We start from the raw sequence: 17,661 nt of genomic DNA, 5'->3' as shown, positions 1-17,661 counted from the left end.
CCAAATTGACAGGCTTCACAAACCTTGTGCATTTCTGCAACCTTGAATTTAGGCAATCCTGCAACAATATTTTGGGCTTGCATTGATTTAAGTCGCTATATATTAACATGACCAATGCGTTTGTGCCAGATATCAATATCTACAACTACACCGATCCCATGTGCAAACATTGCTGCACTCAATTCAGGCATGTCTGCATCCAACGTAAACATCCTGCCCTTCTTCTTTCCTTTTGCTATCAAGCGACCATTATTTTTCATATCCTCAACAAAGCATCCATGAGGATTAAATCTGACCTGCAAGCCCTGCTCAACCATCTGACCAACAGAAACCAGGTTCTTGGTGATGTTCGGGACATGAAATACATCAGACAAGTATTTCTTTTTCCCATCCTGCATAGACAAAGGAATTTTGCCAATCTGCACAATAGGATGTGCAGTATCATCACCAGTCTCCACAAATCCTGGCTTTTCCATTTTCCTTGCATCTTGCATCCATTCTGCATGACTTGTCATGTGGTTTGATGCACCTGAGTCAACATACCACACATCATTTTGTTCTTCTGCACTTGTCACAGAATTGGTCATATGCTGCACCATAAATAGATGCTCATTTCTGTCATCACCCTGCCTGCTAGAAGATGCATAATTGCCTTGCTGCAATTTTCCATTCATAATGTCATTCTGCTTTTTGTAGCAGTCCTTAGCCATATGACCCATTTTGCCACAATAGTAGCATTCAACATTGCTGTTTGCATTTTGGCTTCTCTGCCATCCACCACGGCCTCTTTGGCTCCCCCTGCCTCTAGAGTTACCACGTCCTCCTGCATAGGACTGGTTTTCTTGCGTTTGTTGCATATTTTGATTTCTACCATGGCCTGCAGATCGGCCTCCTCTACCTCTGCCTCTACCTCTGCCAGCATTTGAGTAGAAGACAGTTTCTTTTGAAGTTCCTACTGAAGAAGATGCACCACCATTTCTCTACTCTTCAGAAATTAGAAGAGCAATCAGCTCCTCAAAATCAGGAAATTTTTCACGGACGGCAATGGATGTCCGGAACTGTGCATAATCCTTTCCTAGACCATTCAAGGTCACAGAAACCAAATCATCATCATCCACTGGCGACCCAATGGAAGCAAGTGCATCTGCAATTTTCTTCACTTTCATGTGGTAGTCATTTATACTCAAATTTTCTCTCTGCACATTGTGCAACTCCTGTTTGAGTTGCATTTTCTTGGCTTGCGTATTTGTGCTGTACATTTTTGCCAAAGTATCCCATGCCTCCTTTGGCATACTTGCATCCTGAATATGCACAATCATGGAGTCCGAAATACTGATAGACAGCCAGTACATAACTTTCCTGGCTCTCTCATGCCATCCTTTGAATGCCTGCATTTCCTGTTGACTGGGAACATTAGGAAGAACAGGTTCTTCTTCATTTCTTGTAATGAATTCCCAATAGCCTTTTCCCATCAAGAAATTCGTCATTCTAAACTTCCATGCCTGGAAGTTGTTCTTGTCAAGCTTTTCAGTGACAATCTGTGAAAGAGAATCAGATGCCATTACAGAACACTGCAAAATATTCTATCACTGCAAAACACACAGCTTTTGCCTCACACGGGCAGATCTGCAAAACTGACGAAAGTGGTATTTCACCACACACTTCCTAGTGACGATTTTGTATCAATAGGCAACAGGCATGAATCTGCAACTCCCAATATCTCTGCACACAGGCATACGATGCAATTTCTGCGGCACCTTTCCACCGACTAGCCGCGTAGTGGTCACACAGCAAAAAACTGGGCCTTTTTTTGAGTGCCTGCGAAGAACTTCTGCCTTCAAAACGGGCCCCGAAACGGCCTCAAATCAAAAAAATAAAGTCACTGGGGGCTATGCCCTCACCCGCAGCATATACTGCGCTCTCGCCACACCGCGAAGGGCGTCTCAATCTGAAACAGTGCACTCCTGCACTTCTGGCTGTGCTACCTACAGAGATTTGCTCCCAAACTCGAAATAGGAAAGCAACACTGGTCCTCTTACCAGGACACCACGAACTTGGCTTGCTTTCTTGAGCTATATTGTGGGAGAGAGGGAAGGAGTCTCACTTGAGGCTTTCTCACAATCACAATGGGGGAATACACACAAAGGTGGAGGCTGAAAACAGTTTTCCTCTTCTTAGTTGTGAAAGCCAAAAGAACTCTCTTACAAAGAAAATAGAAGAACCCTATATGTGGGTCTCAAAACCAAACTCAACTAACTAAGGTGGCATACTAACTGAGCCACGAACTAGTGTAGATAAGGATAGCTATCATCCAGCTATTATTCATGGGCGGTGTACCAATCGCATCTCTAGCTAACAAGTCAGTGACATAAGTAGACAACGGTCACCCTGGCATATCTCGAGTGGAGCTCGATATCTCAACACGACCATGCAAAGCATATCCGATGGGCACGATACTTTGCACAAACCTTCAACTAGGTGGAATAGACTTACATGCAAAGTGGCATGCCCATCCCATAAGTGCTCGATCAGATAACATACCTAGCAGCGTGTTTTTTGACAGATGTGCATGACACTAGAGTCAAAAAAGTATTTAATGCTCGATCAACCATGCAAATGATATCCGATGGGCACAAAACTTTTCGTACGCCTCAACCTAGGTGGTATTGAAATGTTCTCAATGAGGCACACCCATCCGATAAGTAATTCGTCAGATAACACACCTAATGGCGTGTTTTTTTACGGATCTGCATATCATTAGGGAAAAAATGGTGTATAATGCGTGATCGACCATGCAAATCATATCCGATGGTGACAATACGTTGCATGCACCTCAAAGTAGTTGAAACGAACTTGCGTGCAAAGTGGATCCCCCATCTGATAAGAACTTATTTGAATAACACACCTATGGCCGTGTTTTTATATGATTGTGCATGACACTAAGGCAGAAACGGTGTGTTATGCTTGATCGACAATGCAAAGCATATCCGATGAACACAATACTTTGCACACACCTTCAACTAGGTGTAATTGACTTACATGCAAAGTGGCACGTCCATCGCATAAGTGCTTGATCAGATAACACACCTAGCAGCGTGTTTTTTTACGGATGTGCATGGCACTAAGGCAAAAATGGTATTTAATGCTCGATCAACCATGCAAAGCATATCGGATGGGCATGATACTTTGCACACACCTTCAACTAGGTGTAATTTATTTACATGCAAAGTGGCATTCCCATCGCATAAGTTCTTGATCGGATAACACACCTAGTAGTGTGTTTTTTTACGGATGTGCATGGGACTAAGGCAAAAATAATTTTTAATACTTGATCGACCATGCAAAGCATATCCGATGGGCATAATACTTTTCTTATACCTCAACCTAGGTGGTATTAAAATGTTGTCAAAGAGGCACACCCATTCGATAAGTACTTGGTTAGATAACATACCTAAGGGCGTGTTTTTTTACGGATGTGCATACCACTAGGGAAAAAACAGTGTATAATGCGTGATCAACCATGCAAATAATATCCGATGGTGACAATACTTTGCAAACACCTCAACCTAGTTGAAATAGACTTGCGTGCAAACTGGAGCCCCCATCCGATAAGTACTAGTTTGAATAACACATCTAGGACTACGTTTTTGGACGAATGTGCATGACACTAAGACAAAAACGGTGTTTTATGCTTGATCGACAATGCAACGCATATCCGATGGGCACAATACTTTGCACACACCTTCAAATAGGTAGAATCAACTTACATGCAAAGTGGCACGCCCATCCCATGAGTGCTTGATCGGGTAACATACCTAGCAGCGTGTTTTTTAACGGATGTGCATGATGACACTAGAGTAAAAATAGTATTTAATGCTCGATTGACCATGCAAAGGATATCCGATGGGCACAAAACTTTTTGTATGCCTCAACCTAGGTGGTATTGAAATGTTCTCAATGAGGCACACCCATCCAATAAGTACTTGGTCAGATAACACACCTAATGGCATGTTTTTGTGCGAATGTGCATATCATTAGGGAAAAAATGGTGTATAATGCATGATCGACCATGCAAATCATATCCGATGGTGACAATACTTTGCACGCACCTCAACATAGTTAAAACAGACTTGCGTGCAAAGTGGAGCCCCCATCTGATAAGTACTTATTTGAATAACACACCTATGGCCGTGTTTTTATATGGTTGTGCATGACAGTAAGGCAGAAACAGTGTGTTATGCTTGATCGACAATGCAAAGCATATTGGATGGGCACAATACTTTGCACACACCTTCAACTAGGTGGAATTGACTTACATGCAAAGTGGCATTCCCATCGCATAAGTACTTGATCGGATAACACACCTAGCAGCGTGTTTTTTTTACGGATGTGCATGACAGGAGCAAAAATAGTATTTAATGCTCGATGGACCATGCAAAGCATATCCGATGGGAACAAAAATTTTTGTACACCTCAACTAGGTGGAATTGACTTACATGCAAAGTGGCACCCGCATCCCATTAGTGCTTGATTGGATAACATACCTAGTAGGCTCATGTTTTTTTATGGATGTGCATGACACTAGAGCAAAAATAGTATTTAATGCTTGATTGACCATGCAAAGGATAACTTGGCATGTCCATCTCATGAGTACTTGATCGGATAACTTCTCCCACCAATAAATTAAGTACTAATTAAAAATTATAATAAATGAGTAGATTATTAAAAAGAGGCTAATATTTATGTAATTGTTGCTACTGCAGCTTGCTTGCGAAGGACTCTCACAAAGGAGATGGCTATAGATTTTGTTCCAGGGATGGATGTGATTTTATGTAGCAGAAGAGAAGTAGTTTCATTTGCTACAATCCATGATAGTGATCCCAATTCACTTTGCCACTTTAGAAGACTTGGCGAAGATAAGGTGGCAGTTACTGTATCAAAGATTCTTAGCGCACATGTTGAGCTAAAGTATAAATGTGGAGATATGGAAACACTTGGAGATGTTATGCCCTACAATACATCCAACAAATCATTTATAGCATGGGACAAAGATGAGACTTATGCAACAGACATTATCAAGAATACAAAGTGCACCACCTTGGATTTTACTATAGGGGACATTTTACAAATGAGATCATTTGCAAATAAGATTGTAGCAGAAGGTGAAGTATTGGGATTTGAACAAGTGGAGCAATGGTCATTTGCACAGATGAGGATTCTAAAAGTCACTGATGATGGTATGGTTGATAACATAACATCCTTATGTGATCCCCTACTATGAGGTAGGCAAGAATATGAGATGGAGCATGCAATTATTAAACATGAGAAAGAGGCACATGGTTTTCAATGATAAAGACAACGTATACTACAATATCAAAAGACCTAAAAAGCGTGCCCATGTGCTAGGCTCTATCACTTCAAATGTGGATGGTTTCAATATACTCAATTATAGAAGTGACATCTTATCTGGAGTGGATGAGTTCATTGGTTCCAAGAAACAAAATGATTTTAGAAGCGAAGCCTTATCTGGGGTGGATGAATTCTTGCACAGTGAGAAGGGCAAAGGTTTCAATAGCGATGTCTTGTCAAGTGTGGATGAGTTCATGCATATTAACAAACCTATGCTAATTAAAAATGGGACTATGAAGAACCTTACAATCTCTTGACTTCAATTATGAGCAAGAAGATGTATCCAAAATGGGCTCCTATATTAGAATTCACCTATAAATTCAAGTGTGAAATAGAAGGATTACAAGCTTTTATTACATACAAAGAGGAAATGTGTCAAAGATTTCCTAATTTGAAGCCTTCTTAGAAGAAACACACACTACTACTATAACTAACAAGACCTACAAAATGAGAAAGGACCTTGAGAAAATGTGAGAAGAGGATGTTGAGGAAGAATGCACTTTGTTTTGATCAAATGTTGGTAATGACTTGCACCCAGCTTAAGTCACTACTCCCATTTCCAATATGTGGATCCACAAAGAGAGAATTCATGCCACAACTAGATATAGAAGTCCATTCTTTTGTCTTAGTTTGACCATCGGATGACTAAACTGAGAATGTGCAGTTTTGGGTTGCAAAAGTGGTGGGCATGAGGATGGATGATCAAGGGAGAGCTATAACAATTATAGCAATATGTTACCAGGCAAAGGGCATGACACCCAAGAGACAAGTGTTGAGACATATGATAGATACTATAATGATGAATTGAACCTTCAAATGAGAAAATTCTAGGATCATCTATTTGTAATTAAATCATTGTAAAGGCAGAATTAAATTATTGAAAAGGTCATGATAGTCTGCCTTGTATAAAAACTCATTTAGATCAGTATTTCTTGTAACATACATACGATAATGTAAATTGAAAGCATAGCTATTTCAATTCTTTGGAATTTAAAAGAGTCTTCCATGATCTTTTCTATTTAAACATTATAAATTGGTGAATATTATGAGTGACATTGTTCTGTACATTGAATTTTAAGTGATGTTTTCGTGGACTTCAATTAATAATTTAAGATTTTTCTTTAAAATATAAATAAGATTATTAAAAACAAAAAATACAAATGTAGAGTTTAATATTGGTTTTTACATTATTAGTGCAACATTATAGATAAATATTGCAAAATTTATTATCTTGAAATGATAGTGGAAGATAGTAAACTTTTGATTCTCAAATGATATTTTCATAAAGTAAAGATTCCATTTGGGAAGGATTTTTATGATTTGTCCAAATACAAAAAATAAGTCCAAAATTAATGAAATGGGTGTTAAAGGATGGTAATTTCCCAAAGTCAAAGAAAGGAATAAGTTAGCTCTTAAGGTTGCAAAAATGAAGCTAGGTTGCTGTGACATGAAGTTGGGGGTAATAAACTTCATGCACCTCTTCACTTCCTGCTGCTTTCGAACTGACTAACAAAGATATTTATCATTGAGAATGGGACATTAAAAAGAAGCTTTTATGCCAAGATACCACACCATACTTTCCTCCCTCAGATGAGAATGAAGATGGTAACATCCCAAGTGATGTTGTAATCAAGCATAGGGAGAAGGAAAGGATCAGCAGAGGCCATAATCTCAGTGAGCCAGTCTGCGCCAAAGAGAAGAGCGATACGTTGTTGAAAGAAGATCTTGCGGCTTAACATGACATGAATTGATATATATCAAGGAGTTTGAAGGGGCTGATTGGGTCGGATGGGTAGATTCCAAGGAAACATTGCACCTCCTTCATAAACACCTTTACCCTTAGCTCAAAACACTCTACAAACTGTCATTAGACACAGAGGCCTATAACTTTTAGTAGAGACATGATATCAGTAATTCAAACACATAAAAAGATGCACTTGAGATGGGCTTCATGTGATATAAGTTTCATAAGGAATAGAGAAGCGGCCAAAAAGTTATGGATAGTTTACTAGACGGGGGTAAATACTGTCATGAAAACAGACTGTCAGACATAAAGACTCATAACTTTCATTACCAATAGAGTGAGAATCCACTCCAATACTACAAACAAAAGGTAGAAGAAGAGGTTTCATACATACAAGAGGGAGCGTAAGCTCAAGACTACTCATAGATAGAAAATAAACTAGAGAGAGATGGACTCAAGAGTCTACATAAGAGAATATCTACAAGAGGGAGAGAAGGCTCATGGAAGAGGCTTGAGGAGACTAGAGCTACAGCAACATGAGGCCTAATGGTGGAAGAGATTGATGAACAAGGGAGAGGAGGGCTCCTTTTATAGAGATTTTATCACCCTCCTTCACCCATTTACAATTGCTGCCTATAGATTCCTTTCCCCGTCAATCACATGAGCATGTATGTCACCATCCATGTCCTTTTTGGCTACTCTTGCCATGTGTCCCATCACAAGATGCTCACGACTCTTAAAATATTGAGAAAGTCAAGAGTCTTCCCACATGGAGCCCATAGGGACCCTCTCTTTTCCACATAGGAATTCTAGAAGGATTCCTCTTAACTTCATACTCCTCCACATGCCTTCACCCGCTTGGCATGTGGCCTCTTTTATATTATTGGAACACATGGACATGAGCCCACCTGTTTATCTGACTCACTCTTCCTATTTTCTAAAAACTCCATAATATCCCATACACAAATAATTCTCACCCCATACCAAGGTATTTATAATTCATACCTATGGTATTTACAATGAGCCATTCCACTCATCCTCTCAATCCCATACAATATCATAGAAAATAGTCGCTAGGCTATCACTTGATACTCAAACTCTTATCAAACATAGAGAAAAATAGTACCAATGCCAAATTAAAATTATCAATTTTTGGCATCACATCTTCCCCCCCCATTAGATCCTCTCTAGTATAGAGAGGGTCTGCTGGCCCTCAAGGTGGTCAAGCATAGAAGAATTTAAGGCGATACTCATTGGTGCGTCTAGGTATCACCATGCCGTCAACATCCTCAAACTGATAGGTTCCATTGGTGACATTCATATACATCCTTATGGAGGCGTGGCCAAAAGTAACCAATCTCTGCTTCTACTGTGGAGTTAACCCTTGAGGAAACATGCCTTCTTCCACATATTGCTAAACATCTTGTAGCTTTGGCCATCCAGTGTCTACCCAAGAAACCACCCCCTAGTCTTGTACTACAATGGCTTGAGTAGGCAACTCATCTTCCCTTTTATTTTCTTTTTTGTTTATATGAACAAACTTGCAAAAATCAAATTGACTACATAGTGCCATAGCCTTTTGATGAAGTGCCTTCAAATGACGACTTCTTGTCTTGTATGTTGAGATATCGAGCTCCACTCGCGATATGCCAGGGTGACTGTTGTGCATTTATGTCACCGACTTGTTAGCTGGAGATGCGGTTGGTACACCACCCACGAATAATAGCTAGATGACAGCTATCCTTATCTACACTAGTTCGTGGCTCAGTTAGTATGCCACCTTAGTTAGTTGAGTTTGGTTTGAGACCCACATATAGGGTTCTTCTATTTCTTTGTACTAGAGTTCTTTTGGCTTTCACAACTAAGAAGAGGAAAACTGTTTTCAGCCTCCACCTTTGTGTGTATTCCCCCATTGTGATTGTGAGAAAGCCTCAAGTGAGACTCCTTCCCTCTCTCCCACAATCTTCACATGGTATCAGAGCCTTGTTCGTGGTAAGGAGCTCAAGAAAGCAAGCCAAGTTCATGGTGTCCTGGTAAGAGGACAAGTGTTGCTTTCCTATTTCGAGTTTGGGAGCAAATCTCTGCAGGTAGCACAGCCAGAAGTGCAGGAGTGCACTGTTTCAGATCGAGACGCCCTTCGCAGTGTGGCGAGAGCGTAGTATATGCTGCGGGAGAGGGCATAGCCCTTAGTGACTTTATTTTTCTGATTTGAGGCCGTTTCGGGGCCCGTTTTGAAGGCGGAAGTTCTTCGCAGGCACTCAGAAAAAGGCCCTGTTTTTTGCTGTGCGACCACTGCGCGGCTAGTCGGTGGAAAGGTGCCGCAAAAATTGTGTCGTATGCCTGTGTGCAGAGATATTGGGAGTTGCAGATTCATGCCTGTTGCCTGTTGATGCAAAATGGTCACTAGAAAGTGACTGTGTGGTGTGAAATACCACTTTCGTCAATTTTGCAGATCTGCCCGTGTGAGGCAAAAGCTGTGTTTTTTGCAGTGACAGAATATTTTGCAGTGTTCTGTAATGGCATCTGATTCTCTTTCACAGATTGTCACTGAAAAGCTTGACAAGAACAACTTCCAGGCATGGAAGTTTAGAATGACGAATTTCTTGATGGGAAAAGGCTATTGGGAATTCATTACAGGAAATGAAGAAGAACCTGTTCTTCCTAATGTTCCCAGTCAACAGGAAATGCAGGCATTCAAAGGATGGCATGAGAGAGCCATGAAAGTTATGTACTGGCTGTCTATCAGTATTTCGGACTCCATGATTGTGCATATTCAGGATGCAAATATGCCAAAGGAGGCATGGGATACTTTGGCAAAAATGTATAGCACAAATACGCAAGCCAGGAAAATGCAACTCAAACAGGAGTTGCACAATGTGCAGAGAGAAAATTTGAGCATAAATGACTACCACATGAAAGTGAAGAAAATTACAAATGCACTTGCTTCCATTGGGTTGCCAGGGGATGATGACGATTTGGTTTCTGTGACCTTGAATGGTGGTCTAGGAAAGGATTATGCACAATTCCGGACATCCATTGCCGTCCGTGGAAAATTTCCAGATTTTGAGGAGTTGATTGCTCTTCTAATTTCTGAAGAGCAGAGAAATGGGGGTGCATCTTCTTCAGCAGGAACTTCAAAAGAAACTGTCTTCTACTCAAATGCTGGCAGAGGTAGAGGCAGAGGTAGAGGAGGCCGATCTGCAGGCCATGGTAGAAATTAGAATATGCAGCAAACGCAAGAAAACCAGTCCTATGCAGGAGGACGTGGTAACTCTAGAGGCAGGGGGAGCCAAAGAGGCCGTGGTGGATGGCAGAGAAGCCAAAATGCAAACAGCAATGTTGAATGCTACTATTGTGGCAAAATGGGTCATATGGCTAAAGACTGCTACAAAAAGCAGAATGACATTATGAATGGAAAATTGCAGCAAGGCAATTATGCATCTTCTAGCAGGCAAGGTGATGACAGAAATGAGCATCTTTTTATGGTGCAGCATATGACCAATTCTGTGACAAGTGCAGAAGAACAAAATGATGTGTGGTATGTTGACTCAGGTGCGTCAAACCACATGACAGGTCATGCAGAATGGATGCAAGATGCAAGGAAAATGAAAAAGCCAGGATTTGTGGAGACTGGTGATGATACTGCACATCCTATTGTGCAGATTGGCAAAATTCCTTTGTCTATGCAGGATGGGAAAAAGAAATACTTGTCTGATGTATTTCATGTCCTGAACATCACCAAGAACCTGGTTTCTGTTGGTCAAATGGTTGAGCAGGTCTTGCAGGTCAGATTTAATCCTCATGGATGCTTTGTTGAGGATATGAAAAATAATGGTCGCTTGATAGCAAAAGGAAAGAAGAAGGGCAGGATGTTTACGTTGGATGCAGACATGCCTGAATTGAGTGCAGCAATGTTTGCACATGGGACCGGTGTAGTTGCAGATATTGATATCTGGCACAAACGCATTGGTCATGTTAATATACAGCGACTTAAATCAATGCAAGCCCAAAATATTGTTGCAGGATTGCCAAAATTCAAGGTTGCAGAAATGCACAAGATTTGTGAAGCCTGTCAATTTGGGAAACAGGCAAGGAAACCTTTTCCTAGGCATGTTCAAGAGAGTAAAAAGCCATTGGAATTAATCCACTCTGATGTGTGGACTACAAAAGCTGCATCTATTGGAGGCTGTCACTATTTTGTCACATTTATTGATGACTTCAGCAGAAAACTGTGGGTGTATTTTATGAAAAAGAAAAGTGAAGTGTTTGGGCACTTCAAAGCTTTCAAAGCTATGGTTGAAAAAGAAACAGGCCTGCAAATAAAATGCCTAAGGTCAGATGGAGGGGGAGAGTACCTCTCAAATGAGTTTGCAAGGTTCTTGCAGGAGCATGGTATAAAGCAGCAATATTCATGCAGTCATACCCCACAACAAAATGGAATTGCAGAAAGAAAAAACATGCATATTGGAGAGGTATCTCGGGCTATGCTAAATGAAAAAGATCTACCAGATTATTATTGGGCTGAAGCAGTTGCTACAGCAGTCTATATAATAAACAGGACTCCCACTGCAGCAATACATGGCATGACGCCAGAGGAGATGTATACTGGTAGGAAACCAGATATTTCTCATTTGAAGATTTTTGGTTGCATTGCCTATGTCCATGTGCCAGATGAGCTGAGGCCAAAGTTGGATCCAAAAGCTGAGAAGTGCGTCTTTATTGGTTATTCTCTGCAGCAGAAAGGGTATAGATGCTATAACCCTTCTACACGTAAGTTCACAGTGAGCAGAGATGTTGTTTTTGATGAGATGAGAAGCTGGTATAAACCAGTAAATGTGATGATTGATGTAGATGCACAAAATGGTAATGCTGCACAGAATGCACAGCAGCAATCACAAAATATCAGTGGACCTGGAGTGTCCTCTACCAGTGGTTCACATACTTCGCCATGGACAGGCAGATTGAGATCAGGAGAATCCCCTCAAAGCAATGCAGAGAGTGGTACACAGGTATCACGAAAAGGAAAAGAGAAGGTAGAGCAGCCCATGTATGATGTGAATACAGGTCACTCTTGTGTGGATGGTGAATCCAGTGGCTCAGAACAGAGCATTGATGATGAGTTGGGTATTCCTTCTGTTGTTACACCTGGAGTAAGGAAGACCAGGGATGTTTTGAGAGCACCTGGAAGTGAGCCTATTTTGCGCAGGTCTACCAGGGTTAGGTATCCTGTGGATAGGCTGAAATATGATGGATTTACAGCCATTCACTATGCCTATATGGTCAAAGTGATACAGGAACCAGAACCCACTTCTTTTGAGCAAGCCATGGGAAATGAAAAATGGGAGAAAGCCATGGATGAAGAAATGGATGCCTTGGATGCTAATGCTACATGGGAATTGGTGCCTTTACCTAAAGGCAAGAATGCAATTGGCTGTAAGTGGGTTTATAAGATCAAGCACAATGCAGATGGTTCTGTGAATAGATACAAGGCAAGATTAGTTGTCAAGGGGTATGCACAGACATATGGCATTGATTATGAAGAAACTTTCAGCCCGGTTGCAAGGATGGCAACCGTAAGAGTAGCTATTGCTATGGCTGCATCAAAGGGATGGTCTTTACATCAGATGGATGTAAAGAATGCCTTCTTGCATGGTGATTTGCAGAAGAGGTCTTTATGGAGCAGCCAGCAGGTTATGTTCATGCTACTCATCCTGAGTTTGTTTGCAGGTTGAAGAAAGCCTTGTATGGCTTGAAGCAAGCACCTAGAGCATGGTCTGACAAGATAGGACAGTATCTTGTCACTATTGGCTTTCAGATTTCCAAGGCAGATTTCTCACTCTATGTGAGAAAAACAGAGAAAGGGATTATGCTGCTGGTCATTTATGTTGATGATTTGATCATCACAGGTGATAGTAATGAAGATATCCTTCATGTGAAAATGCTATTGAGACAGAAGTTTGAGATGAAGGATTTGGGAGAGTTGCATTATTTCTTGGGCATTGAGGTGATTAGATCACCAAGTGGGATACAGCTCTTGCAGAGGCAGTATGGACTGGACATGCTGTCCAAATATGGGATGACAGGCTGTAAGCCTATTTCAGTTCCTTTGGAAGACCCTACTATGTATAGACGCATAGTAGGAAGTTTGATTTACATGACTATTACCAGGCCAGATTTGAGCTATGCTATTGGGTTGGTAAGTCAGTTTATGTAGGCTCCAAGGAAATCCAAGGAAACCGCATTTGGAAGCGGCTAGACGCATACTCAGGTATATGAAGTCCACATTGCAGTATGGACTATTTTATGAGGCTGGGGTTCAGATACAGCTGCATGGATACACTGATGCTGATTGGGCTGGTAGTATTTCTGATAGACGATCTACCAGTGGATATATGTTCTCTTTTGGGAGTGCTGCAGTCACTTGGAGCAGCAAGAAACAGCCTACAGTTGCCTTGTCGAGCACAGAGGCTGAGTACAGGGGTCAAGCAATGGCTGCATGTGAGGTAGCTTGGATGATATGCATCAGTCTACAGATGGGCCAGTTGTCATTTATTGTGACAACATGAGCAGCATACACTTGGCAAAGAACCCAGTCTTTCATGCCAGAACAAAGCACATTGAGGTGCATTATGACTATGTGCAGGAGAAGGTTTTACTAGGTCTTATTGATCTAGTTTATGTCAGCACAGAGGATCAGGTAGCTGACATATTCACGAAAGCATTGGGCGCAGAGAAGTGGCGCAAGTTCAGAGACCTGCTTGGTGTGCAGGAATTGGGATTGAGCTCGAGGGGGAGTGTTGAGATATCGAGCTCCACTCGCGATATGCCAGGGTGACTGTTGTGCATTTATGTCACCGACTTGTTAGCTGGAGATGCGGTTGGTACACTGCCCACGAATAATAGCTGGATGACAGCTATCCTTATCTACACTAGTTCGTGGCTCAGTTAGTATGCCACCTTAGTTAGTTGAGTTTGGTTTGAGACCCACATATAGGGTTCTTCTATTTCTTTGTACTAGAGTTCTTTTGGCTTTCACAACTAAGAAGAGGAAAACTGTTTTCAGCCTCCACCTTTGTGTGTATTCCCCCATTGTGATTGTGAGAAAGCCTCAAGTGAGACTCCTTCCCTCTCTCCCACAATCTTCACATTGTAATGCCCTTGCATTTGCTCTATAATAAGCTGAGAATCTCCTTTTACTTCCAATTCTTTAACTTGACTTTGAAGACAATCCTCCAGACCAAGAATCAAAGCATTATACTCAACTGCATTGTTAGTTGTGATACCTAGAAGCTCTTGTCCCCTTGCCCATACTTCTTGACCTTTAGAATTCATCAAGACCATCACCCTAGATCCTTGTTAGCGTGAAGGACTAAAAGCCCCATCAAAATACAAAACAAAAGCTGCTGGTGGTATATCTCTTTCATCTTTAATGTTCTCCTTACATTTCTTTTCTTCTCCTAGATCCTCCCGTCCTGTGAGCAAATCTGCCATAGTCGACCTAGTGGTATTTTCAGTGACAAAAGAGAAAGAGAACTCTTGAAGCTCTGAAAACCATTTTGCAAATCTCCCCCTAGGATTAGGTTTGTGAACTAGATATGCTAATATAGACTGAGAGGTAAGGAAGAAAAATGGTTGAGGTAATAAATAGGAGAAAAACTTTCTAACTAAAAACACCAAAGAGAGAGCTTGTTGCTCCATTTCTTCATACCTTGTTTCCACATCTGTAAGCTATCAGCTGGCATAATAGATGGGTTGCATTCTACCTACCTCTCCTTTTTGTAGCAATATAGCACCAACTGAATGCAAAGATACACTTGGATTTACATAAAAGTCTTGAAACCAATTAGAGGGCTTCAATATTGGGCCCTTACTCATGGCCTCCTTAAGTTGCTGGAAAGATTCTTGTTGCTCCACACCCCATTGGAAAGAAACTCCTTTTCTTGTCAACAAGTTCATGGGATGCACTATCTCTGTGAAATCATCACCTCGGGGGGGTCACTCATCATATGTAACCCTATCACATGAGTTCAACAGAAGCATATTTTTTATTTCTAAAATTTACAAAAATAAATATACATAAGGGACTATTTAAATTAGTTTTGGAAAAAATTTACAGATTTGTATAGAAAAGGCGTACATTTTATTAATGAAAAATTTACAGATAAGGGATTTTAGAAATATGCCTTGAACGCACGTGGTATAGAGGGTTTATACATAGTGACCCCCCCGAGATCATCACAAAAGCGTTGATAATACTTGCTCTCTCCTAGAATTTTGTGAACACCAGTGACACTCTCAGGACTTGGCAATGCCATGATTGCTTGAACCTTGTCAGGGTCGACGATTTTCAGGCCTTCTTCAGACACAATATGCCCTAATAAGGCTACTTTTATTTGAGCCAAATGACACTTGCTAGGATTTAGACACCCTTTTGCTTCAGCAATCCTAGCTAAGGCCATCTTTAACTTCTCCATGTGATCTATGCGCTGAGAATAAATGCAAAAATCATTCAAAAACACCCTTCTGAACTTTCCCAAGTAAGGCTCCAGGACTTGGCTCATGAACCTTTGAAATGTAGCTGGTGCATTGGTCAACCCAAAAGGCATCACTCTGTAAGCAAAAACTCCCCATGGTGTGACAAATAATGTTTTCTTTTGATCTTCCTCTTGAATATGAATTTGAAAGTGTGGGGGTTAAAGGTCACTGTGCCTTAACCCTGGTTATGTAGTACAATACTCAAACACACATATAAATGAATGAAAAGGTTCTGCACCCACCAAAACTTGTGTGGCTCTCTGTCTCCCTCTCTCTCTCTCTCTCCTTCTTCCGTTCTTGCTTCCGTTGAGAGCACTCTCAACTGGTATTAGAGCCCGGGTGATCTAGTTGGGCGTGCGTGAATGCTTGAAGCTCAGCAGCTCTATGAGAGGAAGGAGAAGCTCTGTGGGAAGCTTTGTGGGCGACTTTAAATGAATATGTGGACCTGTGGTGTCCGTGCAATTATGACGAACTTGTAATTGACATATATTGCGTATGGAAATTCTTGCTCACCTATTTTCAACATATTTATCTTGGGCATAAGAGTGTCTTTCAAAGTTGAGGGGTTACTCGTGCTCAGTTTTGTTTAAACGGTAAAGTAAGCAAGCACCCATACATAGTACAACTGCCCACGTGATAGAAGGCAAGGAAGTTGATGTTTTTTGAGTGGTCAATAGATTGCCATGTGGGTGGGAGACAGGATCTAGGCCTTGGTCAAGTCAACCCATAAGCATTTTAGAGCAACTTCATGTGCATTCAAAAAAATCTTATCGCATCAAATTGGCTAGAGTATTTTAAATCAGCATCTATCATGGTGTTCTCACTTATGACATTAATCGATGCACCTCCATCAATGTAAACATTAGAAATCACTTGACCAACAATGATCATATCAACCACAGGTACATCATCACCAACATCTATATCTAACTTTTAAACAATAGGAATAGTACTTTTGTTCTTTTTCTTCTTTGACATTCTTGTGCTTGCTAGCTTTCCCCATTCCTTCTATAGTTTTGGAGACAAATCAAGTAATTGACCAAAGGTGATATGAGCTTCCTTTTCTTTAAGGTCGGACAACAAGTCATAGCTTCCAATGCCTTGTCCTAAAGGAAAGTCTGGCTGGCTAATTCTCGGCCTTCTAGATGGCTTCTTTTTCTTACTAGGGCATTTCTCTTCTTGATGTTCCCCATCTACTTCTTCCTTGCTTTCTTCTTCTTTTGCTTTACCACGCCCCCGTTTAGCCATCATTACCTCTCTTTCCTCATCCCCTGAAGAAGCTTCTAACAAGGATACTTGTTTTTCTTTTGTCTTTCTCAATTTAGGATCCTCAGGGCGATAGTGACCTTTTTCATTACATTCATTAGCAAGTGACCCCACTCTTATCTGAAGGACTATCCTCACTCTTTGGTGCTCTAGGTTGTCATGCATTAACCAAACGCAATTTCAAATCAACAAACTTTGCCATTAATTGGGAGATATTATGATTTGACTCCAAGGACTTTGGTCCCTGAGAAGTGCCCATTACCTCCACCTTAGAAGTTGAAGCTATTGAAGACACGAGTGTGCAGAGACCTTGGAGGAACATTTGGAAAAGTCACTTTGGCTTTGCGAAGTGGTTTTGAGAGCTTGTTTAGTGGTTTCAAAGAAAAAGTCGTTTTTTGAGCTTTTCCCTGTTCCGTTCGATGACAGAGGCTCCATATTGACTTGTAGAGGCAACTATTGCTTGCTTTTGGTGTCCACATTACTTCAGGAGCTTGGAAACACCTTCATTCTTGAATCTGGGTTCATTTCATTGGATTTCTGACTCACTGTGTTAGTTCCTGCGTTTTTTGCCCGGGTATTGGAACTCAAGTTTAGAGCAACCATTTGCAGATCTATCAGTTCCAGTGGACTCAGGAGGTCCTAAAACTTCTATGTTGCTCATCATTCGCACTCTGGTGGAGTTTACAAACAGCTCTGTTTCCAAAAAC

The sequence above is a fragment of the Dipteris shenzhenensis genome, chromosome 28, assembly GCF_047967505.1.
Source record: "Dipteris shenzhenensis isolate YYH24624 ecotype China chromosome 28, Dip_SZ_1.0, whole genome shotgun sequence".
NCBI classification, from domain to species: domain Eukaryota; kingdom Viridiplantae; phylum Streptophyta; class Polypodiopsida; order Gleicheniales; family Dipteridaceae; genus Dipteris; species Dipteris shenzhenensis.
The sequence above is the reverse complement of the archived record's forward strand: the minus strand, read 5'-3'. Positions refer to the sequence as shown.